Raw genomic sequence first — 15144 nt, 5'->3', positions numbered from 1 at the left:
ACAGAGGGCACGGGACATTCCTGCAAGAGGTAAGGCTGATCCCAGGCTTCCAAATGTTTTGCCTCCTGGTTCACTTCTAGGAAACACCATCCTTGGTACCAGGAGGACTCCCACTGCACATTCTCAGTGGTCCAGCTTATTGCACACAGTGCGTATGACATTCATACTCAAACCTAACTCCCCAGCAAGCAAGACTGGTCAAAGCCCTGGTGGCTCCCTGCTAAAACCGGTCCTCAGAGGGTCCCAAATCAGCCTGCCACCCAGCCCTCAGTTTTGGAGTTTAAAAATGATCACTCCTGCCTTCTCTGAAATGACAGACTGACAGGGTTGTTGCTGTCCTGGTGGACAGCCAATCATTTCTCCAACACCAAGATCTGTGAAACAATAGAAATATGGATGCCAGCATGGAATTTGAAGAAGCAGGAAGAGGGGGTACTGACCCGCTCTCCAAAAGTCACATAAGATGCCCAAATCAGTGACCATGCCCAACGATGCCCTGGGGCAGACAAGCCACCCCCGTGAACACAAGCCTGAGCCCAGCCCCCTTGTCTATCTGCTCCCTTTTGCTTCAAGCCAGCAGCCTGTCAGACCTCAAGAGATAGAGAATGAGGCCCTTGGCCAAGGTCTTGCTGATCCCTGCCAGGCCACAATAGCCAGACTCTTTTCTCTGTGTTTACAGGGATTTCCGAAATACAGCTCAACAGAGCTTGAGTCATGGTGAATTTAATGAGGACGTGGAAATGGAACCATATTGGTTGTATGTTGTTGCCACTTTAGAACTGTCCATGAAACAAATTTGTCTGAAGCTGGGAGACCAGCTATGAGCTCTTTCACACACACACACACACACACACACACACACACACAACACACACACATTGGCCTTTGTCCCAAGATCTAGGCCAGTGCTCATAAAGTATGGTCAGAAGACCTGCTGAATCAGACTCTCCCTGGAGCTTATTCTGAGCTCTGCTCTGGAATTGAATCAGAATCTCTGGGGACTGGGCCCTGGGATCTTCAAAGCCCTCAGGGAACTGAAGTTGGATTCCTGGGCTGCACTCCCCTCACCCCAAGTGCTGGACCACTAAGTGCCAGAGGAGGAGGAGATGAAGATGTTGATGCTTTGAAGCCAGAAAAGAAATGATTCAATGTCAGTGAGGATGGAGGAAGTTCCCGTCATGGCTCAGCATGTTAAGAACCCAACTAGTCTCCATGAAGATGCAGGTTTGATCCCTGGCCTCGCTCAGTGGGTTATGGATCCGGCATTGCCTTGAAATATGGTGTAAGTCACAGATGCAGCTCGATCCCACAGTACTGTGGCTGTGGTATAAGCTGGCAGCACCAGCTCCAATTTGACCCCTCGCCTGGGAACTTCCATACGCCATGGGTGCAGTCCTAAATAAATACAAAAGAATAAAATGGGTGGGGAGACTGGAATCCTAGAGCCTGGGGAGGGGGTGGGACTCCTACAGGACTACCCCAAGTTTCCACTGTGCCACCTAGAAAGTGAGAGGACTTGAGTTTGGATTTAGTTTCATGGATGTCTGCAGAGGTGGCCTCCAAGAGATCTGTCTGGGAAACCACACTAAGAGCTCCATGATGGGCATGAAGTCGGGGGAGAAGAGCACTGCGGAAGGTATCTCAGGAGCCCACTGAGAGCATCAGTGCCCAACATGGGGGACCAGCACCCAGTAGGGGTACTCCATAACAGCAAACACAATAGTGATGAAGCTAGCCATTCCCTACAGACCCACTGTTTGGGCCTTGAATAAGGCTCATGGTGTCATGAATAACCCAAGGGAGTGGAGGTCTCCCCACAAGACCAGCCCTGCTCAGGAAGAACTAGGCTAACATTTCATTTTATCTCAAAAAGTAAACACTCCTTTCTCACATTTGGGTGTCACAGAAATTTACTCTCATCACTTAGATAATATATGCACCAAAAAAAAAAAAAATTCACAAACTACATTTCTGCCTGGCTTATGTGAGGTCACCATTAAGGCTATGAGTTTATGAGACAGGATTACTTGAATCTGACCCCTCGTTTCCCAGCACAAATTTGAGCAGTCCAGACCCACTTCAGCTCGATTCATGTGATGCATGGAAAAAGGCTCCCAACACGGCACACCTGCACGAGATTATTGGAGCTAAATCTCTCCGATGACAGCATTGTTAGAAACAGTTCATGAGTACCTGTTACTAAGATTCCTAAATCATTGGCATATTCTGAGCTTCTAGAGATTTTACCATTCAGAGCTTCCCTTAAGTCCTGTGAACTATCTAGAATTATTTCAATAATTAGCCTATCTCAGTCTCTGTTGCTTGCAACCAAAGAACTCTAGATGATGCAAGAAATCTATTTCCTGCATGCAAAAAAAAGAAGTTGTGCCCTTATCTTATACCACGTACAAAAAAAATTAACTCAAAATAGATCGAAGACCCAAACATAAGAGTTAGAACTATAAAACGCTTAGAAGAAAACACAGATGAAAGGCTTCATGCCATTGAATTTAGCGATGATTTTGAAACCGAGGCCGGTCATCAGTTTGATCTCTTAAACCATAACTTGCTTAATAACTAATATCCTATAATCTGCCTTTACCAATCAAACATGCCTTAACTGTTTCTGCAAACTGCATACCCTCCAAGCTTCACGGAGCTTAGACAATATATCCCAAGACTCCTTTAACTGCCCCCCATAGATAACACCTCTGATGTGTGGCTAACAATGAACAATTGCCTAAGTTGGTTTCCAGGAACACAGAGCTAGTCTTGCCTAGATCAAACCTATCAAGATGACCAACCATCCAACTGGGCCTGTGAGAATGTCCATTGGATGCAGTAGATGACCTTTGGACATTAGAGAGCCAAACACCTCACCCTTAGATCATGCTAATGCTGCCATTTTCTGAACATGCATCCCATGAAGAAGCATGTAACTCAGATATGTCTGCACAGAACATCAATTCCTTTACCTTTTTCTTGCCTCCAATCATCTTTTCTCATGCTTCGGACCACCTCACGTCCTTATCCCATAAATATCCCAAGGCTTTCACCTTTTCGGAGGTGGATCTGAGACTTGTCCTCCCATCTCCTCCCTCGGCTACCTTGTGAATAAACCCTTTTCTCTCCTGCAAACCTCTCCATCTCAGCATTTGTCTTGCTGTGTGCCAGGCAAATGCAACTGGTACAGTAACAATCTCTTGGATATGATGCCAACGCCACAGGCAACAAAAAACGAAAATAGATAAATTGGAATTCATCAAAATTTTAAATGTTTGTGCATTAAAGTATACCATGAACAAAGTGAAAAGACAACCCATAGAATGGGAGAAAACATTTGCAAACCATATTTCTAAGGACAGATTAATATCCAGAAAATATAAAAAACTTCTACAAAAAAACAACAACAAAAACACTACTAAAAAATCAGCAAAGGGGAGGTTCCATTGTGGCTCAGTGGCTAATGAACCCAACTAGCATCCATGAGGGTGTGGGTTCGACCCCCGGCCTCACTCAGTGGGTTGGGGATCCGGCATTGCCATGAGCTGTGGTGTAGGTCTCAGACGCAGCTTGGATCTGGTGTCACTGTGGCTGTGGTGTAGGCCAGCGCTACAGCTCTGATTCAACCCCTATCCTGGGCACCTCCGTATGTCATGGGTACAGCCCTAAAAATGTCAAAAAAGGGGGGATAACTAAGAGACCCAGCAATTCCCCTTCTGGATATACTTGCAAAAGAATTAAAGACAGGGATGCTAACAGAAACGTGTACACCCATGTTCATGACAGTATTTTTCAAAATAATCAAAAAGGGCAAACAATTCAAGTGTCTATTGCTAGATGAATGAATAAACAAAACGTGGAATACCCTGTGGATACATCCAGTGGAACATTTTTCAGCCTTAAAAACGAATGAAATACTGACTCCTGCTACATCTTGGATGAATCCTGAAAATGTTATGCAAAGTGAAACAAGCTAATCACAAAAGGACGAATATTGCATATGATTCTACTTATCTGAGGTACCTGGAGAAAGTCAGATTCATAGAGTCGGAAAGTAGAAAGGTGGTTACCAGGAGTATAGGGGAAGGGAAATGGGTATTAGTGTGTAATGGATAGTTGGGAGAGATTATTAAAAAAAAAAAAGTTTCCAAAGTTCCCATCGTGGCGCAGAAGAAACAAATCTGACTAGGAAGCATGAGGTTGCGGGTTTGATCCCTGGCCTCGCTCAGTGGGTCAAGAATCTGGCGTTGTAGTGAGCCGTGATGTAGGTCACAGATGTGGCTTGGATCTGGCGTTGCTGTGGTTGTGGCGTTGGCCGGCTGCTGTAGCTCCCATTTGACCCCTAGCTTGGGAACCTCCATAGGCCGCAGGTGTGGCCCTAAAAATAAAAAAAAAAAAAAAATTCTGGAGATGAATAGCAGTGATGGTTATACAACAATGTGAATTTGCTTAATGCTACTGAACTCTATGGTTTAAAATGGTTAGAATGGTAAATTTATGTTATATATACTTTATTATGACGTTTTAAGAAAGAAGCCTATTTCACTTTCTAAAACCTAATTTTCCCTGAATGCATTTGACCATGGAATTCTCCCTTTTCACCACAGAGAATGCCGCAGAGAGCAAGAGATCCAGAGAACACACTTTGGGAAAGGTTGGCATGAGGCCTTGAGGCTGAAACTTCAAGGATAAATCCTCATGTTGCAGATGGACAAGGATCTCACTTAACACAGGGAAGAAACACACTGGGCCAGGCACAGGGAAGGAAGAAGCTTGTACCCCACTCAGTAAACGAGGACACAAGAGGGAAAACATTAAACTGCAAAGAGCAGAGGAGGCATCTGCTTCTCTCGGGCTTCTTTTCACGGTAAGGCACTCAGGAGCCAGTTCCTGAGTTGGAAAACTTAGAAAATCCTCTTTCCAAGGCAGGCTTGGAAACTTGGAAACAAGAAATCCAGGCAAGAGAGCTGAGACAATATGCCCCCAACATACCTCCCCAGGGACTAGGGGCTAATTCTCTGCCATTATAGATCACACTGTTTACATGCAGAAGGAAGGTTGCTTAGCAACCTCAGAACTTAAGAAAGGCTTTTGGATATTTTTAGCTTGTTCATAGCCAGCTAAGGGGAACTCTTTTGGCAGAGAGTTTGGGTCCACCCTTTGCCAAGGCATTCAGGTTGGATTGCCCACCAGATTGATACTGACTGCCCAGGGGGAAGATGATAATTTTTTTTTACAAATTAATAACTTCAATTGTAATTTTTTTCATCTTTTTATTTTTATTTAAAAATTTTTTATTGTATATCATTTGTCTTTTTAGGGCCGCACCCATAGCATATGGAGGTTCCCAGGCTAGGGGTCGTATTGGAGCTGTAGCCACCAGCCTACACCACAGCCACAGCAACTCAGGATCTGAGCCGCATCTTTGACCTACACCACAGCTCACAGCAACGCTGGTTCCTTAACCCACCGAGCGACACTGGGGATCAAACCCTCATCCTCATGGATGTTAGTCGGGTTCATTAACCATGGAGCCACAATGGGAACTCCTTTTTTTTTCATTTTTTAAAGTTTTATTGAAGTATAGTTGATTTACAATGTCATGATAATTTCTACTGTACATACATCCATTATTTTTCAGATTCTTTTCCTATATAGATGATCACAGACTATCGGGCAGAGTTCCCTATGCTGTACAGCAAGTCCCCCTTGGTCAGTCGTCCTATATGCCCCAGTGTGCATATGCCAAATGATAATTTAGGATAACAAGAGTAGGACAGTCACTTGTTAGATGGCCCCTCCCCACTTCCAAGCTTCCCTCCTGCTGGGTCTCGGGAGGCTCTTGGTTTTCATTTAAATAAAGAAAAGAATTAAGCATCGCTAAAAACATTTCTGAGCTTTCATCAGGTGCCAGGGGCTGCACTTTTAAAGCACGTTTCCATTATTCCCCGTAGAAACCTAAAAAGTGGATATCTTTAATTCGTTTATTCAGTTTCTTCCTTCAGACGACAAAACCGAGCCTGAGGAAGATTGTTAACTCGCCTCAGTTATCCAGCTGGGGAACAGGTGGAGCCACGATTCAAACCCAGGTAGCTGAACTCCAGAACCCATCCTCCTCGTGACCACTTCATCTCATCTTTTCAGCCACCCTCTCCACAGCGGCACAGCCTGCATCCTCCTTCTCAGTTGTAAAGGAGGGGATTCTGTATGTCTGGCTTCTTTCCTATACTCACAACTGTAACCCAAAGTACGTGGAAAACCCTAGGGTCCCATTTATCTGTCAGGTGGAGCACTGTTCCGCTTAAAAGCAGAGGGATGGGCAAGGTCACTATCAATCTGATTTTTTTATGAGTCAAATGTCCTCGTCTTCAACACCTAAAATAGCATTTCTCATGGCCCAGTCTGTACAGAGACTCTCAAAGACACAATAAAGAAAATCGAATTATAGGTCTCCTCCTTTTACTGCCAGAAGAGATAGCATTGGCCTTTCCCCAACTGCTAATGTTTTTAAACTGGCCATAGACATTCCAAGGGACAGTGATTGAGGCCGGTCCAATGTGTCAGCAAAGCAGGTGAGCGTCTACACCGGGGGACTGGGGATGGGGGTGGAATCTGCTGGGGGTGGGTACTGAGAGACCCACCTACTCCAGAAGATCTTCTTCCCCTTTCCATCAGACTTACACCATCCTTCTCCCTCAAACGATGTGCAAATAAACCCTAGTGCCACCTCCTATGTATGCAGCACTTTAATAACCCTCTCGTGATCTTTGGAGATTACAAAGCCCTTTTACTTATCTCATTCTATCACCTGAAAAACACTGTCAGGAGTCCCCATCATGGTGCAGCGGAAACAAATCCCACTAGGAACCGTAAGGTTGGGGGTTCGATCCCTGGCCTCGCTTAGTGGGTTAAGGATCTGGCGTTGCCATGAGCTGTGGTGTAGGTCGCAGACATGGCTCGGATCTGATGTTGCCTTGGCTGCGGTGTAAGCCGACAGCTGTAGCTCCAATTTGACTCCTAGCCTGGGAACCTCCATGAGCTGAGGGTGTGGCCCTAAAAAGTAAATAAATAAATAAATAAATAAATAAATAAAACACTGTGAGGTTGGTATCATTTTTCTTATTTTACATATGAGGGCTTTAAGGCTCACAAATAATTAGCAAAGCCAGGACTTGCATCGGAGGTTTTTAACTCCAGGACCAGTGTTTTATGGATGTGAGATACTAGCACATATCAACTCCTCTTACACAATCTCTTTGCCTGGCAGAAGAGGAGCCCAGTATAGGGTGTTGCAGGAGGAGAAGGAAAGGCTCAGGCCTTTGGAAGGAGCTAGAAGTGGAGGCAGTGCCTGACCACCATGCGCACCCACCTGGCAGAGCAGCTACTCCTGTGGAAAGAGCGCTGAACTGGGACCTGGAGCCCCGGGTTCTGGCCCAACCAGATTCTTGAGTCCCTTGAGCAACTCACACTTGTCAGGGTCCCAGTTACTTTCTTTCTTTTCTCTTTCGCTTTTTTAAAGCCGTACATGAGCATATGGAAGTTCCCAGGCTAGGGGTCCCCACGGAGATACAGCTGCCAGTCTACACCACAGCCACAGCAATGTGGGACTGAGCCATGTCTGGGACCTACACTACAGCTCACGGCAATGCCAGATCCTTAACCCAATGAGCAGGGCCAAGGATCAACCCACATCCTCATGAATACTAGTTAGGTTCATTAACCACTGAGCCACAACGAGAACTCCCTCAGTTACTTCCTGAGCAAAAAAAAAAAAAAAAAAAAAAAAGGAGGAGGAGGTCTCTGCCATCTGAGGCCCCTCGAGCTCCAACCTGGGGTCAACTCTGGGAGTCCATAGGTCAGCAGGTAAGGCTTTGGGACCAAGAGAGTTCAATAAACATTAGTGCCTAGAGTTTAGCTAAGCTACTTCAGGGTATTGCTGCCCCTGCTTCCTATTTTATTTGGCCAAGTGACCTCGGGAGGCCTTAAACTGATACCAGCCCCCTCACGCAAGCACATGCTCTGGTTAATGGCCCACAAGTTCCCCATGTAACTTACTCATGCAAGCACGGTCTCCCCCCTTCACCCCTAAGATAAGACCCCATGGAGGGCACCAAAACCCTGGCTCATTTGTTTGAATTGATCCATCCTGCCTTACCCAGGAACCTCAAAGCCCTCCATCCTCGGACCCTAATAAAGGCATGTGCCCAGGGTCCTGCCACTCTGTCTGCATCCTCCTTGGACCTCCCTGTATGCTCCCTCCAGGACCTGTGAGTCACAAACTTCTCTATTTCAGTTCATCTTATGGTCCGTTGTTGACTGGGGTTCATCATCCAGGACTCTGTGCTCCATTAACAAATGTGAAGTTAGCAAACTCATAACAGTTAGCTACCACCATCCTTGTGGACAACACCGCCTTGGCCATGACTCAGATTATGCACTCAGGACAGTTAAAAGGTGCCCCCCTCCCAGCACTGGGAACAGGTAGACACGGGGTGACCACTCAGCATCCCCCACTGCTAGCTTCCTGCCTCCCCACCTCCCCCTCAGCCAGGTTACACATTCATGATGTTGCAGGTCTTTGTCGGAAAGACATCCAGAGGTCCTGTTTTCACTGATTTTTTTTTTTTCCACTTCAGCTCAGGACTACTTTTGCCCAATCATTCCTCAAATAATCCCAGCTCCTCACACTGCTGTTTCCAAATATTGAAACACATTATGGCCAGCCACCAGCTCCATCTTATAATCAAATAGATGAATCACAGGCAATTTCCTCTAGATTTTTTTAATAGGATTTCCACTCCGAGCTCATTGCCTTGTCCGGTCTGATGTTTACAAAAAAAAAAAAAAAAGTAAGTACTGCTTTCAAGTATATCTCATTGCATTTTTTAAATCAAATCAAAGCTGACCAACTATTGCGTTGCACTTCTTATAGATCTGTACTTTGCCTACTTTCTTTTATTTATTTATTTAGTCTTTTTTTTTTTTTTTTTTTTTTTTGTCTTTTCTAGGGCCACACCCACAGCATATGGAGGTTTCCAGGCTAAGGGTCTAATCAGAGCTGTAGCTGCCAGCCTATACCAGAGCCACAGCAATGCAGGATCTGAGCCACGTCTGCGACCTACACCACAGCTCACTGCAATGCTGGATCCTTAACCCACTGAGCAAGGCCAGGGATCGAACCCACAACCTCATGGTGCCTAGTTGGGTTCGTTAACCACTGAGCCACAACGGGAACTCCTGCCCATTTTCTAATATACACAACTTGCCCTTTCTTTGTGTCTGTGTGGTACTGCTGATAAAGTACATTTTGCCAACATTCAAGTGACGGCTATAGTTCCCTCATCAGATATTTATTTTAAAATACCTGCCATCAGGAGCTCCCATCATGGCTCAGTGGCTAACGAATCTGACTAGGAACCATGAGGTTGTGGGTTCGGTCCCTGGCCTTGCTCAGTGTGCTAAGGATCCGGCATTGCCATGAGCTGTGGTGTTGGTTCCAGACACGGCTTGGATTCCACGGTGCTGTGGCTCTGGCAGCTACAACACCAATTAGACCCCTAGCCTGGGAACCTCCACATGCTATGGGAGCGGCCCAAGAAATGGCAAAAAGACAAAATAAAATAAAATAAGATATCTGCCATCAATATTACCATTATTGTTTGCCTTTAAATGAGGTTGGTGCAAATGTGTGTGTGTGAACATATACATGAATATATAGGTAGGTATATGCAGGGATTTGTAAGCGCATGTAGCTAAAATTGCAAATATCCTTCAGAACAATGTCCTCCAAAGCTGTTTCAGCTTAGCCACAAGGCAGCCAGATTTCGGCAAGTCAAACCACAGCCCCGGGGACCTTGAGTGAGAATACATCTTAGGCCACCTGAATTCCCATGTTTCTAAAAGCCTGAGTGGTTAAAAGCTTCAGCACCACAGAAGATGAGGGCTCGTTTTTTTCTATTTGACCACAATTTCAGCAAACTTAAATTACACCTCATCTTGAGTTTCAGAAGGGGCACGCACCTCGTGGATGCTCAGTTTCCTTGGCAGATACGGAAATAAATAAGACCACTGACAGCACCCCTTTTTTGGAATATATAGAAAAGTGGAGAAGATGAGAGCCTGGTTGACATTTAAAGTCATTCTCATGGCAGTTCTCCACTTCTCCTTTACCTGTGGGCCTCTCTTTCTCACTTCCACCCACCCCACCCGACCCCTCACACAGAGGCACCCGTATGTGCACATGCAGGCACACTTATGCAGAGTCACGTGTGCATACAGCAGTGCTCCTTTGCTAAGAACCTCAAGTCCTTGCTTTGCAGCCTTTTTCCTGGTCACGTGACAGGACAATCAGATATATAAGGTCTGCTTCCTCATAGCTTCAGGAGTTAAACTGGACAGTTACGGATGGTTTGGGGCCCCTGGTTTTGTGGCTATTTTTCTAGGCAGTCACAAATGCGGAATCTGCACACTTACTCCGATATAATCTTATAACCAGGGTCTGCCTCACTCTGCTGCCTTTCTCTCTTTGTGTTATTTGCCCTGCTGTCTGGCTGTTGTAGGCATCAGGGGTGATCGCATTGGGAGCACTCCTTAAGCAAAACCTTGAACCCTGCCAGATACACTCTAAATCCAAGGAAGACATGATGCTTCTCCTGCTGGACAGCCTCCTTCCCTCTGCCCAGAGCAGAGTACCCGGTGCTTAGGCCAGGGGTTCTGGAAGCTTCCTCACTCGTCTCCTTGCAAGAAGGTGGGTGATCTTGTGCCTTCTGGTTTCTGCCAGGTCGGCTCCCCCGGACCATGTCCTGAAGAGGTACCACTTGACGGGTCACACCCCTGTTTGGTGATATTTAGAGCCTGCTTTGCCTTTTGAACCAAGTCCAAACTTGGCAGCTGGGGCATTGATGCATTCCACCCCGCTGTCCTTCTCAGCTTCCTGCTTGCTCACCCTCTGCCTCTTGGACAAACAATAAATTAAGTGCTTTAAATTTAATCCTCTTGATAATCCTTTGAGATGGGTATTATCCTTGTTTTTCAGATGAAGAAATTGAGGCTTATGGAGGCTAAGTTGACCCCAAATAACCTGAAGTATTTCATTTCCTGGGGTTGCTGATGTTACCATCTACTTGGGGGCTTAAAACAATGGAAATGTGTTCTATTGCCATTCCGGAGGCTAAAAATCTAAAATCATGAGGTCGACAGAGCCATACTCCCTCAGAGGGTTTTAGGGGAGAATTCTTTCTTCCCTCTGCAGCTTCTGGGGGTCCCAGATCTTCCTAGGTATCCCTCTCTGGCAGCTGCATCCCTCTATCTCTGTCTCCATCTTCACATTGCTCCCTCCCTACGTATCTCTGCGACACTTCCTACTCTGAAGTGCTATGTTGCTACTTCATGGATAGTGGTTGGGTTCTTAACCCACTGAGTCAGATCTCTCTCCCTCTGTTTTCTCCTGTAAAGGCATGGGTCATTCAGAGTTCCCGCTGTGGTGCAGCGGTTTAAGGACCTGGTGTTGTCTCTGTGGCAACAAGGGTTCCATCCCCATGCCTGTGCAGTGGGCTAAGGATCCAGCGTTGGCTGCAACTGCAGCGCAGGGCACAACTGCTGCTCAAAGTTGATCCCTGGCCCAGGAATTTCCATATGCCACAGGGGTGGCTGAAAAAGAAAAGAAAATAAAAATACATAGGTGGCAGATGTGGCTTGGATCTGGCATTGCGGTGGCTGTGGTGGTGGAACTTCCACATGCTGCAACGGTGGCTCTAAAAAGCAAATAAACAAATAAATAAGTCAGGCATCAGTCATTGGATTGAAGACCCACCATAAATCCAGAATGATTTCATCTCAGGATCCTTAACTAAGTGCACCCCCAAAGACTCTATATCCAATAAGGTTATATTTTGAGGTAGACATGGATTTGGAGGGAACAAAATCCAACCTGTCACTTAACCACCTTCTAGAAATCTCCTGGCCAAATTGGACTTCTCTTCTTTTTCTTAATTTTTTTTTTTCTTTTTGCTGCCACACCTGAGGCATATGGAAGTTCCCAGGCTAGGGGTCATGTTGGAGCTGCAGCTGCCTGCCTTCACCAGAGCCAAAGCAAGGCTAGATCTAAGCCATGTCTGCAACTGACCTACGCTGCAGCTCACAGCAAAACAAGATCCTCAACCCACTGAGTGAGACCAGGGATCCAACCTGCATCTTCATGGGTAGCAGTTGTGTTCTTAACCCACTGAGCCCCAGTGGGAACTCTAGGATTTCTCATTTTTCTCAGCAGATTTTTTCTCTGCCCTTGCTCATGTTACTTTCTTTACATAGATCAACCTTTCCCTTTTTCTTTCCTTTAACGGACCCTGCTTGTGAAAATCTTAAGTAGTCTTCAAGATCAAGTTTGATGCCACTTTCTCCGAGAAGCATTCCATGCTAGCACCAGCCAAGCAAGGAATTCTTTCCCTCATCGCATCTCCAATAGCCTCACTTCACATGTCTCTGTGAGCCCTTTCTATCTTCTACATCATATTCCAGGGTTTTGGGCAGTTGTCCTCATTCCCACCTATATGTTGAAAATATATCATAAGCTTCTTAAAGGCAAGACTACTTTTTCCCGCAGTGTATTCTCCACAGCACGCTCACAAACAGGACCTCCATGGATTTGGCCAAGTAAATTCATAATTGTCTACCTCATTCCCTGCATTGAGTAGATCATGTATTATTGAGCAAAAAATGTAGGATGCTTGGGAGTTCCCTTGTGACGCAACAGATTGGTGATCCAGCCTTGTCATTGCAGCAGCTCAGGTCACTGCTGTGGCGTGGGTTCAATCCCTGGCCCAGGAACTTCCATGTGCTGTGGGTGCAGCCAAAAAAAAAAAAAAAAAAAAAAAAGTAGGACGCGTAAAAGCCGACTTTTCTCCAATGTTCCCACATCCCCCAAATGGAATGTTTTTAGATAACCCAAATTATTTTTCCACATCAAACCCAGTCACTTTAATGACATTTTTCCTTCATTTGCATTTTACCTAATGGCAGCAAATCCAGCACCTTCCAAGTATAATCCTCCCGGTTTGTTCATTTTCTTCCTCTCTCTAATGACACCTTCTTTGACTTTTCCAGAGAGTCAGATTTACTCTCTCAAAGCTTCAGAGGAACAGGATAATGTCCTAGTCATCATTTTATTCCCAGCACCCAATGGTGCCTGTGTGTCCAGTAAGGTCTGAAGAAGGTGTGAGTGAATGAAGATGTGAACATTGTGTTGGAGCAGAGGTAGTCTGAGTTCTCTTAGGGTGAAAACTTTTGCAGACCTCACCACCCTATGAAGTAGATGTTACTGTTACCATGTCACAGATGGGAAAACTGAGGCTGAGAGGATAAGAAAGTTCCCCTGATCACGCATCTGCAAGTGATGAAAACAGAGTGAAACCCAGATCTGTCTAACTCAAGCTGCAGCCCTGAACCAAGATACCACTCAGACGGAAAGGCAACTTGCACCATCTGCCTGGATCAAGCTGAGGGAGGCCTGGGGTGACAATCTGAGCAGGCCCCAACAGTTAGGAGGCTTGGGAGCTGTTGGCCATTTGTCTGGGAAGGTCTGAAATAAGTGAGGAAGAAGGTTGAATCTGGGAGAACAAAGAAAAGGGTAAATAAAGAATATGTGGGCATTTCCTTCATGGCTCAGTGGTTAACGAATCCCACGAGGAACCATGAGGTTGTGGGTTTGATGCCTGGCCTCGTTCAGTGAGTTAAGGATCCGGCATTGCTGCGACCTGTGGTGTAGGTTGCAGATGTGGCTTGGATCCTACATGGCTGTGGCTGTGGCTGTGGCTGTGGCACAGACCGGCAGGTACACCTCCAATTTGACCCCTAGTCTGAGAATCTCCACATGCCACAAGTGTGGCCCTAAAAAGCAAAGAAAAAAAAAAGAATATATGTCTGTGTGTGAGGTGTGTAAGGGATATATGTGGTATGTGTGGAGTGGGATATGTGTGTGCTGTGTTCGTATGTGCTGTGTGTGTTTTTAGTGTGGTATATGCGGGATGTGTGTGCATGGTGTGCAGTGTGCGTGGGGGGGACGTGGTGTGGTGTATGTGGTGTATGAGGAGGGAGGGGTGATGGTCCATGAGCTGAGTGTATAGGAAACGGGCTGGGATTCTAGAAGATACAAATGAATCCTATCTGGACACCAGTTCTAGCCCAGACACTGCACATCTGAACGAACTGGGACAAGTCACTTAACCCCCCACCCCCAGCCCTTTTTGCCTATAAAATGGACTGTCAGTCTCATGGGGCCACTGGGAGTATCTATTCAAGAAGAAAGAATATAAAAAGCTTTAACATATGCAGGGAACGTCACTGATGAGAGTAAAGAGATGAAAAAGAAAAGCAGTAATGGTCTCTGATTTTAAGGATTTTCCATTCCAGTTGGGGGAGACAGACACAGAAAACTTATTTATGGAAAGTGGAAGATGTGTGACAATGAAAAGTGCCATCTCCTGAGCTCTTTACAGTATGACAGACTGAAAGATGTTCATCTCACAATCTTACAAGGTGGGTATTATTAGCAATCTCACTTACAGATAAAAAAAAAAAAAATAGTCATGGTTTAGAAGCTTTACCCTTTAACGTCTCCAAAGTCACACTGATGTTAAATGGCTCAGCCAAGATTCAGCCTGGGCCTGGGCTACCTGAATCTTTATACTCTGATCACTTCCCTGTACTGTTTCCTTGAGCAATTCAAAGATGCAAAGTGCAGAGACAGGAACCTTTGCTCTCAACTTGGAAAAGGCAGGAGAAAGGGCCAATAACACTGAGCAGAGACATCCTGTAAAACTGTGACGCTCCGGACACCATGCAAGGTCCCATGACTGTCACCGTTAGCAGCGAGAGTGAAAGAGGGTGCGTGTGGGGGTCAGAGAGGTGAATGAGGAGCACCACGAAGTCTCACTCCAGCAGAAAGATGACATGTGACCATTGGATGGCAGCCACGTGATTAATGTCCAGCTGAATTATGTCAGGGACAGAATGCAGTTAAGGCCTTGCCTGGCTAGATCTCAGGCTGAAAATCACCTGTTTCCTTTCCCCCCACCCCTAATCCTTTATAATTTCCTCTAGTACTTAGGACCAAGAGCCTCTGGGGAGCAAAGCAAGGCCCATCTG

The sequence above is a fragment of the Sus scrofa genome, chromosome 4, assembly GCF_000003025.6.
Source record: "Sus scrofa isolate TJ Tabasco breed Duroc chromosome 4, Sscrofa11.1, whole genome shotgun sequence".
Taxonomy (NCBI): Eukaryota; Metazoa; Chordata; class Mammalia; order Artiodactyla; family Suidae; genus Sus; species Sus scrofa.
Note: the sequence above shows the minus strand (reverse complement) of the source record.